Consider the following 13192-nt stretch of genomic DNA (forward strand, 5'->3'; position numbering starts at 1 on the left):
ATTTTACTTCTGCCTTGTTCCTTGAACTCATAAACATTAGAATGTTTGTGCCTCTTTCAGCGGGAAGGATAGAGCTTTAAAGCCAATTCCCTGTTCCCAACAGAGAAGAAAAAAAGTCTCCTGGCAGCCCCTAGCTGTTTTTAAACGAGACAAATGCCCATGGTGCCTGTCTGCCAGAGCCCCCAGCCCCTACAGCGAGTCCCCTTTTAGCACACTGCTCCATGCAGCTATATCTGGCTCCAGTTCTTTGTTCGGGGAACGTGACCTCATCGTTGTTTTGGTATTTCCAGTGATTCAGCCTGGTCCGGGGCAGGGAGGAGTCATTCCTGGTGCAGGCTGACAGGGTGTTTGTGCGTTTCTGGAATTCCAGAGCAGTGCAGCCTCAGCCCTTCCGCTGCTTTGACAGCTCGGCTGAGGCTGGGCTGGTGCACTGCATTCCTGCCTGGCAAATGGCCTGGGCACAGCTGGTAGAGGGGTTGATGCTTCTGCTTTTGGGGGTAATAGGGATCCCTGTCTTTGCAGGGTACCTGCTGTGGTGAGGGTGAAGAAAGCTGCAAGCAGTAGCTTGTATGTTGAGGGAAGCCACAAGGGATCTCTGCTGTGTGGGTGGGAAGAGAGTCACACAGAATGCTCATTCCTGTTCACAGGCTACAGCATCCCATGAGGAAGTCAACTTTGAAGCATACACAGCAGCTTGGTAAGTGTTATGGTCCTTGTTTTTCAAGGGGGGAAACTGAGGCACAGACCAGGGAAGTGGTCTTCTTGAGGTTTTACACCGCTGAGCTTGAGATCCTCCAGATCCTTACAGACCATGGTTGCTCGAGAACTACAGGAACTCTTTTTTCTTCATTGCCAGTTTCACCCAGAGTCACTGGTGTGAGCTGTATGCCTGCCTGGCACAGGGCTTACAGGCAGTGCCTGCTGGGCTATGAAGTGTCCTGAAACAGCTCCTTCCCAGCCGCTCCCTAAGGTCTTCCAAGGCTTGTTTAATGGGCAGTGCATGAAGCCTCCGAATCTCTCCTCTGCTGCTGATTCTAGTTGAAGGCACAGTGGAGAAAAAGACCCTGAACCCTTTGACACCTTGCTTCTTAACCTTGAGATGAGCTCAGCTGGTTAGAGCATGGTCCTTATAAAGCCAAGGTTGTGGTTTGACCCCTGAATGGGACATTCACTTAAGGGTTGGACTTGAGGGTCCTTGTGGGTCCCTTCCAATTCAGAATAGTCTGTGATGCCAACCTAGTCTCTATTCCCCATATTCCATATTTGCTGTAAATCCAGCTGCAGTACAGCTTGTAAATTACCCCGAGATGGCAGGGAAAGAAGAATCCTGGCAGGGATACCAAAGACGTTTAACTGGGGAGAGGTGGGTAAGTGTCAAAGATGTGGAGACCTGGAGTCTGGGGAGAGGGCCTGGACAACAGGAGTGGGTGTGAGCGCCAATCAGCCTTTCTCCCTGGCGTGGTGGGCTGCTGTGGCACTCTGCCCCAGGGAAGGCGTGGGGATGTGCCAGCTGGGGTGCAGGATGGGGAGTGGGATCGGTTTGGATTACTACTAGCATTTACTGCATATGGAGCTTAGGATCTGATGGAGAATGCGGAATTGGGGAGGTCTCCCCTTGCTAGTGGTCACTTCACCCCATGTTTCCCCTGGCAGGCAGTGGGTCCATCCCTCCCTCCCACCCCCTGTCCGAGCGGGCAGGCAGTGGATCCATCCCGCACAGCCCTGCCACGCTCTCCCCGCTTTCCGCGCCTGCTGTAAATGGCTCTGTGTAACACGAGCTGCATTTCTGCCATAGCCCTCTCCTTTGCGCATCTGTATTTACACTGGGGCTTTCATTAGCAATCTGGCCCTCGCCCTCGCTCCTCTCTCCTGCCCACATGCTCCCTGGGTGAGACCCTGGCACCGCTGTGCCTGGCGGGGGGCAGGTGGCTGGCAGCAGCAGGAATTCCTCAGCCAGCTCCTGTCTGGAAGAAGTGCCTTGTCATCTTGCCTGTGCCCGCCATCCTGCATCCACAGGGGAGCCGCCGGCGGAGACTCCCCGCAGCACGGCTCCCTGATCCCCGAGCCGGCACGGGGACGAGCTGGTTTTCCTTTGGATTATCGCTGGCTCTGAATGCTGTGTTCCTCCTGTGGCTCTCATGCCAGTGCTGCTGCACTCGGCTTCCAGCTGCGCTGAGCTGAGCACACGTCCTGGGGTGGTTGTATCTGGCAAGGTAGGAGCTGATCCCAGTTCTGTTTGTTCTGCTAAAAGTAATGCGACCATTAATGACCAAATAATGTGACCAGTCCTGCCCCTGCCTTTACAGCATGTGTCAATTAGTGGGTTTATTTTGAATTGTTCTGTAGCTCTCATAGACAGCCAGTGTGCTGCTCAGGCTGTAGCCTCTCTTGCAGGGAAAGGAGATGTGTGTAAACATTTTTTTTTTTTTTACTTACATACTGGAAAAATCAAACTTTGCTGCTTCAAGATGGAGTCTTCTTTTCTCTGTCTTGTCTGTTCTTATGCAGCATCCTGTGCCTGTTCTTCAGGTCATGTCACCTGCTTCTCCAGGAGATGTGAGAGTAGAGAGGAGTCTGATGTGTCTTGGGAGAAAGGGGGTGGGAGGAGAAACTCACTGAAGACAAAAATCAAGGAAGTTCCAATAGGCTCGGGAATGGCTTTAGAGAAGTTATTTTTAACCCAGAAAATCAGACAGGGGAAGAGCCTCTTTTCCTTGCATAGTCTCAAAAGGGTAGTTTGCTTTTGATTTTTTTTCTTTTAGTGCTTCAGGGCGCACTGTTTTTATATGGAAAGGCCTGAAGCTGATGCTGTCCCTAGGGATAAAGGGCAGTCAGTCTTGTTAGTCTGGTGCCTCCTTTCCAGTGAACTTTGCTGATATTTAGGGCACCTGCCCCCGCCACTGCACACCTTTGCTGCTTCCCTCTTGGGAAAAGAGGTGACAACCAAGTAACCCAATCCCTGCTGGATTTCCCTGCAGCAGCCAAGGAGAGATAAAATAGGAAGGCATCAGCATTTTCTGTGTTTAGGCACAACTGTTCCCTTTTTAGTCCATAGCAGCTGGGATGTGCACTCAGCCATCCATCTTCCCCGAGCCTGGTGTACCTGGGCTTCCCTCCCATATGGACAAGAATCTGTCTCCTCAGCAGGACAGACAGGGATACCAGGCCTCCTGCAGGTGATGGCTCACTTCTGAGGACTACCCCAAACAGCAAACCATGTTTTTAGGGCCTGCTGTATCCCTGTGAGGAGGATAAAGGGGTGCTCTAGCTTATCCTGCGATGCTGCCAGTGGGTGTATAAATAGTGCCCACAGTGTACTATTTTGGTGACAAGCTCTTCCCAGGATTCATCCAAAGAGTTATGTGAGCAAGTGTTAAAAATAACACCAAGCCCTGCCCAAGTGCTGGCGTCATTTCAGCCAAAGTGTTGGGAATCTTCCATAGAGAGAAGCATTGGATCCTTGGTGGGGGCAGCAGGAGGGGGCCCAGAACAGCTTCCCATATTTTCATCCTCTTGCTATCCTGCTGACTACAAAGGACTGTGGCCCTCAGCTTCAGCAGACGTACTGGTCACCAAGAAGGTGTGAGACTTTCACTTCTAATTAGGTTATTTGCCACTGGGCTTTCCCTGTGTATTCTAAGCATTATCACTGGGTCTAATGAGAGGTACAGGAAATTTAATCTCGCTTTAATCTAGCCTGCTGCCAGGTCCCTGCTGGTGGCCAGAGCTTGCTGCCTGTTTAGAAAGTCTTGGGCTGTAGAATAGGATATGGAGGCATTCTGGTTCTGGGTTAGGTTTATCCTGAGGACTGGTAGCTGGAGATTAGTTTCACTGTGGAAAGGATATTAAATGTCTGTTGCATTATGGCTGTAGCTCTGGACATTCTTGGCATCCATATAAACACAAACATTATCCCAATTTTTTTCCCTTTTCATGGTGTAGTTGTTGTCTATAACTGAGATCTGGACAACACATCAGAAATACTGGGGGAGCCATGCATCTTGAGCTGTGCAGCCAGTTCAGGATGCACCATCCCACTGTGAAGCTGAAGCTGAGGTTTGTTCCCCTCAGGCTGAGTTTTGCTTGTTGTTGTTCAGGTTCTTTGCTGGTTATGCAATTCAGCTACTGCCAAGCTGCAGCAGCATCATGGTTTGTGCTGGAAGGCAGGAGACCTCCCTTAGTCCTTGTGCTCGGTGTGGAAGCCCAGAGCTCACAAAAAGGCTTCTTGAGGGGTTCATGCTCAAAGAAGCCCTGTCTGAAGAAAGAGCTAATGCCTCTTGGAGATAGATGGGTGATGTGGATCCACTCTGGCCTGGTCTCCTATGGAATGTAGAAGCCCGTGTGGGAGTAGAGCACCCATTGCTTAATTACACAGCTTAATATATGAAGCCTCATGTACGGGAGAAGAGAAAAAGCTGAGATGTCCTCTGGATGCAAACCCAGGGGCAAAACTGGGGCTCACCTGTTTGCTCTGAGTTGTCAGCAGCAGTATCGTGGACAGAGATTCATCTCTTTCAGATGCTGGAATTCACAATTCTTTGAGCACTTTCAGAAGGGCTGCATTTATTTTAAGCTGAAAGAGATGATTGCTGTGAAATCAGCAGGCGTGCAAAAATTGCTAAAAAGGTTACAAGTGCTGTTGGACACTCAATGCTTCACCTCCTCTGATATGGGATTACTAATTCTGGCAGATGTTCCCAGGGATGGAGAGCAGGTCCTGTTGGAACGTCATGACCAAGCATTTTCCCTGGCTGTTGCATTGAGAAAAAGTGAGAGAGCAGAGCAGATGCTTGGCTTCTGGCTTGTACTGTTGTATCTCCAGTGCTCCATCATTCTTGCCCTCTCACCTTTTGGCTGGTCTTCTCTTTTCCATGCTGTGTGTCCAGAGCCACAGGCTGGGTGTGTGCACAGGATGGAGGGCTTTCTTAAGCACATATTGAAAGCAGAGACTTCAGAATTGTCCGGACATGGAAGTACGTCATGGAGATGAAAAGCATGTTTCTGTTTCTCCAGGAACGTGCTCTGGGCAATCAGTCCTTCATCAGGGGCTTCCTGCTCCTCAGTTATTCTGTTCCTTCCTGCTGCTCTCCCGTGTCCAGCCAACAATGACCTCTCTGAGTCACCATGGCGGTGCTTATTACTAGGCCTCAGCCAAGGCTCTGTGTATCATCATATATTACAGAGCTCCTGAGGGCTCTTTTAGGGCCCTTTCCACCCTGGCATGCTCTTGTTCCTCTGACTGGAATGTGTCTGGAGTATGTGGGGACGTCTTCTTTCTTGTCCTTAAGCACCTCTTTGCTGGATGTTTCTTGGTAGTTTTCTAATGGCTCTTCTATCTAGAATAGCCTTCTAGACTATTCTCCTGTAGTCTCTGTGGTGCCAGAGCCACACACCAGGGATTCCAGGAGTTCCTGAGGTGCCGAGATGTCTCCATGGGGAACGTGTAGAGCGGGCTGCCCCAGCTCTTTCATCTGCCTCACAGGAGGCTGAGCCCTATTTCAGTCGGCCCAACACAATCCAAGCTTGGCACGTTTGTCAGCCATCTCCTGTGACCTGCTTTGCCTTTGTGGCCTGCATCGCCGCTGCTGCCTGGGCTTTGCCTCTGCCAGCTTTTATTTTCTATTTTAAAGAACAGAGCAGGATTTCCTCCCACACACAGATCCCCTTTATCCCTATAGCCTTTCCTTCACTGGGGGTCCTTCTCCAACCCGAATGAAATCATTGCCCACAGCCAATGAATTTCCCATTTCTGGGTCTGTGTGCCTGTCTGCATATGGTATGGCTGTCTGTTGTTTGAACGTGACTTTTGGAGGAGATAGACCTTGCACAACTTGCACAGCAGCTGGGAGGTGCAAGTTAAGACTCTTTGTGTTAATTAAATGTACACCGATAAGCACATTCAGCCACAAGGTTGCTTAATCATGGGCTGACCTGACATGGAGACCTTGAATGCAGCTGACTGATGATCCATGACAGCTTGCCCTGTTAGATGGGAGGATGTTAATAATAACCAGAGAGAAATTTAGAAGGGTTCTCAGCTGTGACCAAGGATCGTCTCCAAGAGGACTGAATTCTTGAAGAAAAGGTCTCTTCACTGTGGTGGATGAAAAGGGGTGAATCCACTGGCTGAATCCACACAGAGCATATTCTGCTTAGGGAAAAGATACATCTGGAGTACGTTTTTAACAGCCAGGTGGATTAGCAGCCAGATCAGCTGGCACAGGATGCTGTTCTACTCGCAGCTGCACCTGTGCATTTGCTGTGTCTTTCCAGGATCATGTTTGTGTTTCTCCAGGTATTCTGCCGCACAGAATAAATTGCTCTCAGCTTTTAATCCTGCATTAGAGGCTTCCTGTTTCTCTGAGTCAAGCAGAAGTCACACAACAGTAAGACCTCCAAAAGCCATGTAATAATCACGTCTCCCTGAGCAGGCACAGTGGACCTGGGCTATGCCATTCCTATGCCATTCCTTGGGTTTCTTTATTTAATCTCTGGAAGCTCCCATTGATCAAGACCATTACCTGCTACATCCTTCATTTTAGCAATTCAATCTCTTCCTTCTATTGATATTTCCTAATGCTGTGAGTTGACCAAGATTGTAACATGGGCATTTGTTTTGCAGTGAAGTTGGAAAAATATATGGTTCGAATTTTTTAACAGTAAGGGCCTGTGAAGATTAACAGGTGTGCATACCTCTAAATAAGTAAAGCAAAGAGCTTCTGAGATACAGAAGATCATGGAAAATTTTAAGAAAACGAATTTACTTCCTGACTGTTATGCTTTTTTGGTGGAATAGTGAATGGTTAGTTTTATCTGTTATACCTCAACTCCCCTGTGTGGCTCTCAGGGGTCCTCTTCTTGTTGAGGATGTGAAGAGCAGCTTGTCCACTTGCTCTTGGCAGCAGCCTTTTATAAATTTTGGAATGCTTTAATGCACCCCATGTTTTTCCCCTGAGAACTAACCCACTTGCTTTGTAGTTTACTCCTTTCTGTCCTTTTTTTCTGTGTTGTTTTCAAGCTCTCAGCAGTTTGTCCATTTAGGATACGTCCATGAGCTGTGTGCCAGTGTGGGCAGAGGGGAAGGATGACTCCAAGTCTTGCACATGCAAGACATGCCTATTCATACAGCCCCTACATACTGTTTGCCTGCTTCAAAGCAAAATGCCACTATTGCTCAAGCTCTGCCTGTGATCTGCAGTTACCACAGATCCCTTCTGAATGAGCAAGTCATGCACAGTGATTAAAGGTGGGATTGTGCAGTCTGTGCTGTGTGAAGTGCTATGGTAGTGGCTATAATTTATGCCAATTTGCTGTTTGTGTATAGCCCTTATCCCTTCAGCTAACAGGACTGTAGACAGCACAGGTGAAGAGTAAGAGACAACTGCTTCATCTGAGAGCCTGCAGGTTAATGTACAAGTGGTGGACAGGGCCTTGAGAAGTTTTCAGTGGTCCTGTTCCTTCTCACCTTTGCAGCTTTTTAGGTGCCTGCTGGGATGTGGGTGCTCAGGAGCCCAGGCAGTCAATTGTATAGCACTGGAGCTCTATGCCTGCCCATATTGTGCTGTTCTGTTGCTGCTGATAGGTGAGCACGGAGTGAATATTCAAGTGTCTTTCAATCACAGAGTGCTTTGCAACTGCCAAGACTGCTATATTTGCCACTAAAACAGCTGGGGCAGGTAACAGTGCAAAGCAGCACTGTGTGTCCAGTTTCGGTGGTGACTGGAGAAACTTAGAGGGAAAATCAGTACAAACAACCATAACTGGTGTCATGTGTCTCTAATAAAGTGGTTATGTACTCCCTGGGCTTCGTTGCAAAATGGAGTGGGAATGTTTGAGGGCTGGGAAGTCTGTTGGGAACTTTCTGTTCTTTGTGCGAGTTCACAGATGTCTCTGTTTGACTTTTGCTGTTGCTCAGAACGGGGATGGCTGAGAAGGAGTTTGGCACGTGCAGAGTGATGTTAATGAGGGTTTTCTGTGTGAATCATATGATCATAGAATGGTTTGGGTTGGAAGGGACCTTACAAAGATCACTTAGTTCCAACCTCCCTGCCCTGGGCAGGAAAATCCAGAACAGTTTTCATACTTACGGTTGCCTTGGAAAACTGAAATGTTTATGACTCAGTCTTTGAGCAAGAGGGCAGGATGGTTTTTTTCCATTCTTGGATGTGGCCTCTTGTGCGTCCAACAGCGATGTTTTCCTTCTCCTCTGCTTGCCCTTTCTCTGCTTCATCCCTTGATTGCAGTTGCTGTGAGCTGAGCCTCGTGTGCAGTGCCGTCACCCTCACTTTGAGTCAGCCCAGCCATGCCCCTGGAGTGGGCAGGGAATGTCACTTTGCTGCACATCATGGGAGCCATAAGTAGTCACCGTCCTCAAGCAGTGCGTGCTGTGTACACAGTGAACCATTTCAGGGCTGCACATTCAGCTCTGCCCTGCAGCTTTTCATCTGCTTAGTTGGAAGTACATAATTTTTATTTGAGGTCAGAATGCAGCGGTGCTGTGGGTGCCAAGTTCACCAGCCCCAGTGTGTTATGTTATGTGGCAACTTAAGGCTTTCCTCATGGCAGTGGGGAACTCTTAAGTTATTGTGAAACTAGTTATTTAGCTAAATGGTGCTTTGGGGGTAGCATTGATCCTGCTTTGAAAACTAATTTTAATAGGAGTGAAGCCATTAACACCTTAATATCCACTGTTACCATGGCTGCTTAGAGTGATTCAGAATGATTGTTTGCCAGATTAAAATGCCTTTTTTTTTTAATAATACCCTTTCTGCTTCTTTTGCCAAGGTTTTGACTGGCGAGAGTTTATATTCCCAGTAAGTGTAGCATCAATATCTAAGTGCTTGAAGAAAGAGCTTTGCTCTTAGAGCTGAGCTCCTACTTCAAACACCTTGAAACCTCAGTCTAGATCAGTTATGTCCAGGCTTTGCTTTAATTCAAGATTTTCTGTACAGCTTTATGAGCCTGGTTTATCAGATCGAAGCTGAGCCTTCAGTCATGATCCAGGAGCTGCTCTGCTGTTTGTGTTCTGATTTCCCTATGTCTAGAAACATTCAGCTACTTTTTTGTGCTCTTGCTTGGGCAGTACTAAGTATTAGGAGTGGAAGATGCACACTGAGAGTTGGGTTGTAACGTCATTTCTCCCTTTCACACAGAATTCCAAGTGATTCACATATCCCTGTTACCCCAGCCTCCTTTGGGGTGCAAACATACTGGAATCCTGAGCTGGAAAGGACTGGAGACAGGCAGCTGGTTGTGGGCAGGGTTTAGTTTTCCCATAGATGCCTCAGTAGTGTGGAGGTATGTGGAACTGAGCCCAGCCCTGTGCGAAGCCGTGCCAGCACTAGCCCTATCTGGGAGTTGTGACTTTTTATGGAGCTTGTGAGGGCCTCTGTTCCTGGGCAGTGAAGCATCAATTGCCAGTACTAGGAAGGATTTGACCTCAGTACTGCAAGTTGGGAATTCAGATGGTGATTGGGATGGAGGAACCACCTTGCCCAGTATGATTTTTCTAGAAGTTGTTGCAGATGGTCAGCAAAGAGAGGGAGCAGGACACAAAGTACCCTATTTTGTCTATTTGTTCCAGGACATTTGCTAGTATGTTGTTTGTTTAATAACCTGAAATGGATCTCTTAAGTGCTTGTCCTGCCTCCCTTTAATCTGTGTGTAATTCTTCCATTCATAGCACCCTTTGAGAAGTAAGAGGCAGTAAGCAGACTAGAGGAAGATAACAGGAATGTTGAAAGAGGAACTACTGCTCTGAAGGGAAGTTGTTAGTGGAGATCAGCCTCAAAATGGAAGCTGTCCAGTACGTGAAATGATGCTCTGTGCTCCAAAAAGTAAGACTTCAATAGTAATATTTCCTAAAGACACAAAGCTAAGGAAGCATCATCAGAGGCTGTTCAGTGTTATTCAGCAGGAAGGGCTGGGATTATTCCTTAAAGAACAATACAAGCAGGAACTGGATAGTTCAAAATTGAATGGCTGTGTGCCTGAGAAATGAGCAAAAAGTTCAGCTCTGTCTGAAAGCTCACTGGGGGAAAGTGACAGCGGGGGGAAAACTCAGGGTCTCAGAGTGATGTACAAGATAACTGTCAGCATCTAACATGATGTAGCCATGGAAAAGATACGTGTCATCCAATGGGACACGTTGGACAAAGCATTTCTAGCAGACATGGGGAAATTTTAGTATATTAAGGCATGGGAGACCTTGCTTGGAAGACTGTGAACATTTCCAGTCACTCTCTGAAGGCTGTGTGCAAACTGGGTCGGGTCCAGAGAAGGAATATGGGTATGATCAAAGAAATGGAAAGCCTACCTAATGTGAAGTGATTAGAGAACTCAAATGATATGACTTTAAACACAGGCTGGATAAATGCTGACGTTAAAGCTCATTTTTGGAACATGAGTGAATAGGGGTGAGCTGTGCATGGATAAAGATAAGCTGGAAATTCAGAGAATGTTCTTAAACATCAGAGGACTGAACTCAGGGAATTAATTCTGTTAGAAGACAGCAAGCAACAAGAAATGTCCAACTTTAAAAAAAAAAACAGCAACAACTTTCCCCTTTGAAGCCATTTCCTCATTTGGTGGTGTGGCTCCTGCCTTGGGTTGCTAGTCCTGAAGAAATCAGTACTGCTTTTGTGGGCAGTGGGCAGAGTTCACTGGGACACAGGGTCATCATGGTGGGATGTTGAATTCGGATGTTGAGAACGTGTCTTTGACCAGCAAAACCTCACAGACTCCTGTGCCTCTGTCCTCAGTTCCCCTTGGAAAGCAGTCTCAGTGTGGATCAGTTGGGGATCCCCCAGGGAAATGTGAGGGCTAAGGGCAGGCATTTCCACTGTGCTAACATATGTTTTTATCAGTCTGCTTGGATTTTTGACCCCTCACTCAAAAGCTCCTGTGTCTGTTCCCACTGAACAGAAAAGATGCCAAGTGTAGGTCAGTAACAATCAGCCTGCATTGATCTTTGTGTGTCAGTGAGAGAGATGTTGTTTGACCTTGAAGGAATGGAGAACTATTTTAGTTTTCCTTTATGATGAAGTTTCATCATCTGCTTTTGTATTGGCTCCTGTTTTCTGGTTCCTCCTTGCTCCAGTTGAGCAGACCCATGCTCTTAGTTCAACTCTGACCAACATCCCTCTCTTCAGCATTTCCCAAACAGCCTGGATGGTGCTGGTGCTGGGTGGGTTTGCCATGGGATTTAGATTTCTGCCACAAACAATGGGTAAGCAGGGTGGAAAGTTTGAGCTGCATTTGCCTTGCTCTGAGTGGTCCAGCACATAGGAAAGAGTGAAGATGTCCCTGTGGCCATGCTACAAATGTGGCCAGAATGTATATCCTAGGCATGTTCCTGCTGTTGCACATGCAGATAGCAAGGCACAGGTTTTCTGCTGTGATGGAGAGCTTGCTGTTGCTTGTACCACCTTCTGTTTGCTCGAGAGGCATTGACACACTGAAGGTAATGAGGGATTGGTCAAAATGCCCACCCTTTAGGAGGAGGTGTCAGACAGCTCCCTTTGCTGGGGTACAGCTGTAAGCTGGAGGCAGCAGCTGGGGCTGCCTGGCAGTTCCAAGAGTGGGCAGGTTGTGCCCCACACCTGATGGTGAGAGGTGATTAAAGACCTGTCCTAGCATAGTGCTTGATGTCAAAACTACAGCCCAGACAGCTGACTGGAGTCTGGGGCTGAGCTGTTTCCAGTTCATGCATCACTGGAGCAGATTTACAGCAAATAGGTGGGAGGCTGGGTCCACTGGTGGGTGATTTTACTGCGCAGTTGTGGCAAAAATGGAATGGGTTCTTCTTGTACGTGGGCATATGCTGACCTTAGCAGCCAATTCCTGCATAGTATATGAAGGAAGAAGCCCAAGACTGAAATGTATTGGGCTTTCTAACACCCAGTTGATCTGTTTGTGACCTAGTTGTTGTCGGCAAGAACTCCAGGTACATGTACAGCTCACTTCCAGTGTGAGTGCAACACCTGTGGCTCCTGCAGAGTGGTAAGCTTTGCTGCAGCCCAGGACTGGGAGGAGGATGTGCCTCCTTACTGGAATTCACAGGTGGGAGATTGTGTTGATTCAGTTCTGACAGCCCTGAAACATGGGGTAAGAAGGCAAGATTGCAAAAATCCTGCCCAACACCTGGGATGCTTGTGGACAGTGAGACTGATATTGCTTAATAAGGAATTTTCTCCTGCCAAGCTACCTACACTGCAGGGTGCTGGAGTCTGTGAGAAGCACCTGACCAGGTGAAGCAAGATGGGAGCCCCTGTTACTGTAGGGGCAGGCATGTCTTGACACCTCCATCTCTCTCACCCTGATTCTCCAAGGAATACAGTCACCAGCCTGCAGAATCCCTGCTTCCTCCTTGCATGACACCGTGGAGTCAGCCATGCTTCCCTTCTTGCACTGACTCATCTCTGTGATCAAATAGAAGTCATCTCCTAGAAGACAGTCTGCAGGAAAGGGCTTTGTTCTTCCTTATTAATTAGTACCTGAGATCTCCTGCTGCCTGCAGAGCTTTGGGACAGGCCGTCAGCTCCTAGAGCTGTTGCTGAGGGAGGCAGACTGGGGAGGGAGATGCTGCAGAGGGGCGTGTGCTGCAGAGGGTCGAGGCCATGTGAGTTTGAGATCTGGGGAACATGCAGAATGTATTTTGGGGAGGAGGGTACAGACATTTATGTTGGGAACAGACCTGTAAATAGGAGTGCTTCTTCAGGAACCCCTTGTCTGCTTCACTGCTCTGGCTGATTTTAAAGAAAATACCCCCCGACTCCATCTGCTCTGGTGTGTGTGTGTCTGCTAGCCCAGACAGGCATTGCTGTCAGTGAATTGGTTAATGCCAGTGTCCTGTGGCAGGGGCAGGGATGAAGGCAAGCACTCAGCCTGCCAGCATTTGTACCTCCTGGCGTCAGCATTGGCAATGCTTGTGGAGGACTGGGGAGGGCACCGAAATAGTTTCCATTCTCCTCTCTGCTGTGGGAACGAGTCTCCTGGGTAACAAATGCTCCTTGTTCTGCACAGGGCTCCACAGCTGAAACTCTCCATCTCTTTCCTCGCTGTTGCTCCCTGACTGTCCCAGCTGAAGGGGCCGGAGATGTCTGCTTGAGCCTGCCTTAATTAACACTGACAGTACAATGGGACTGGCCAAACGGGGGTCCTGGGGCTGCACGTTAATGGGAGCGCAGTAAAT

The 13192-nt window shown here is 48.2% G+C and overlaps 1 protein-coding gene across 1 annotated transcript in view; it reads left to right on the plus strand.

Annotated features, from left to right (window-relative positions):
* The first annotated feature begins 642 nt into the window (after positions 1-642).
* RUSC2 (RUN and SH3 domain containing 2) overlaps positions 643-13192 on the plus strand; it is a 50514-nt gene continuing 37964 nt past the window's right edge. The window contains exon 1 of the mRNA XM_036402684.2: positions 643-697. The gene's annotated coding sequence lies outside the window, so the exon portion shown is untranslated. The remainder of the gene's footprint in view (positions 698-13192) is intronic.

Source organism: Molothrus ater, chromosome Z (assembly GCF_012460135.2).
Source record: "Molothrus ater isolate BHLD 08-10-18 breed brown headed cowbird chromosome Z, BPBGC_Mater_1.1, whole genome shotgun sequence".
Taxonomy (NCBI): Eukaryota; Metazoa; Chordata; class Aves; order Passeriformes; family Icteridae; genus Molothrus; species Molothrus ater.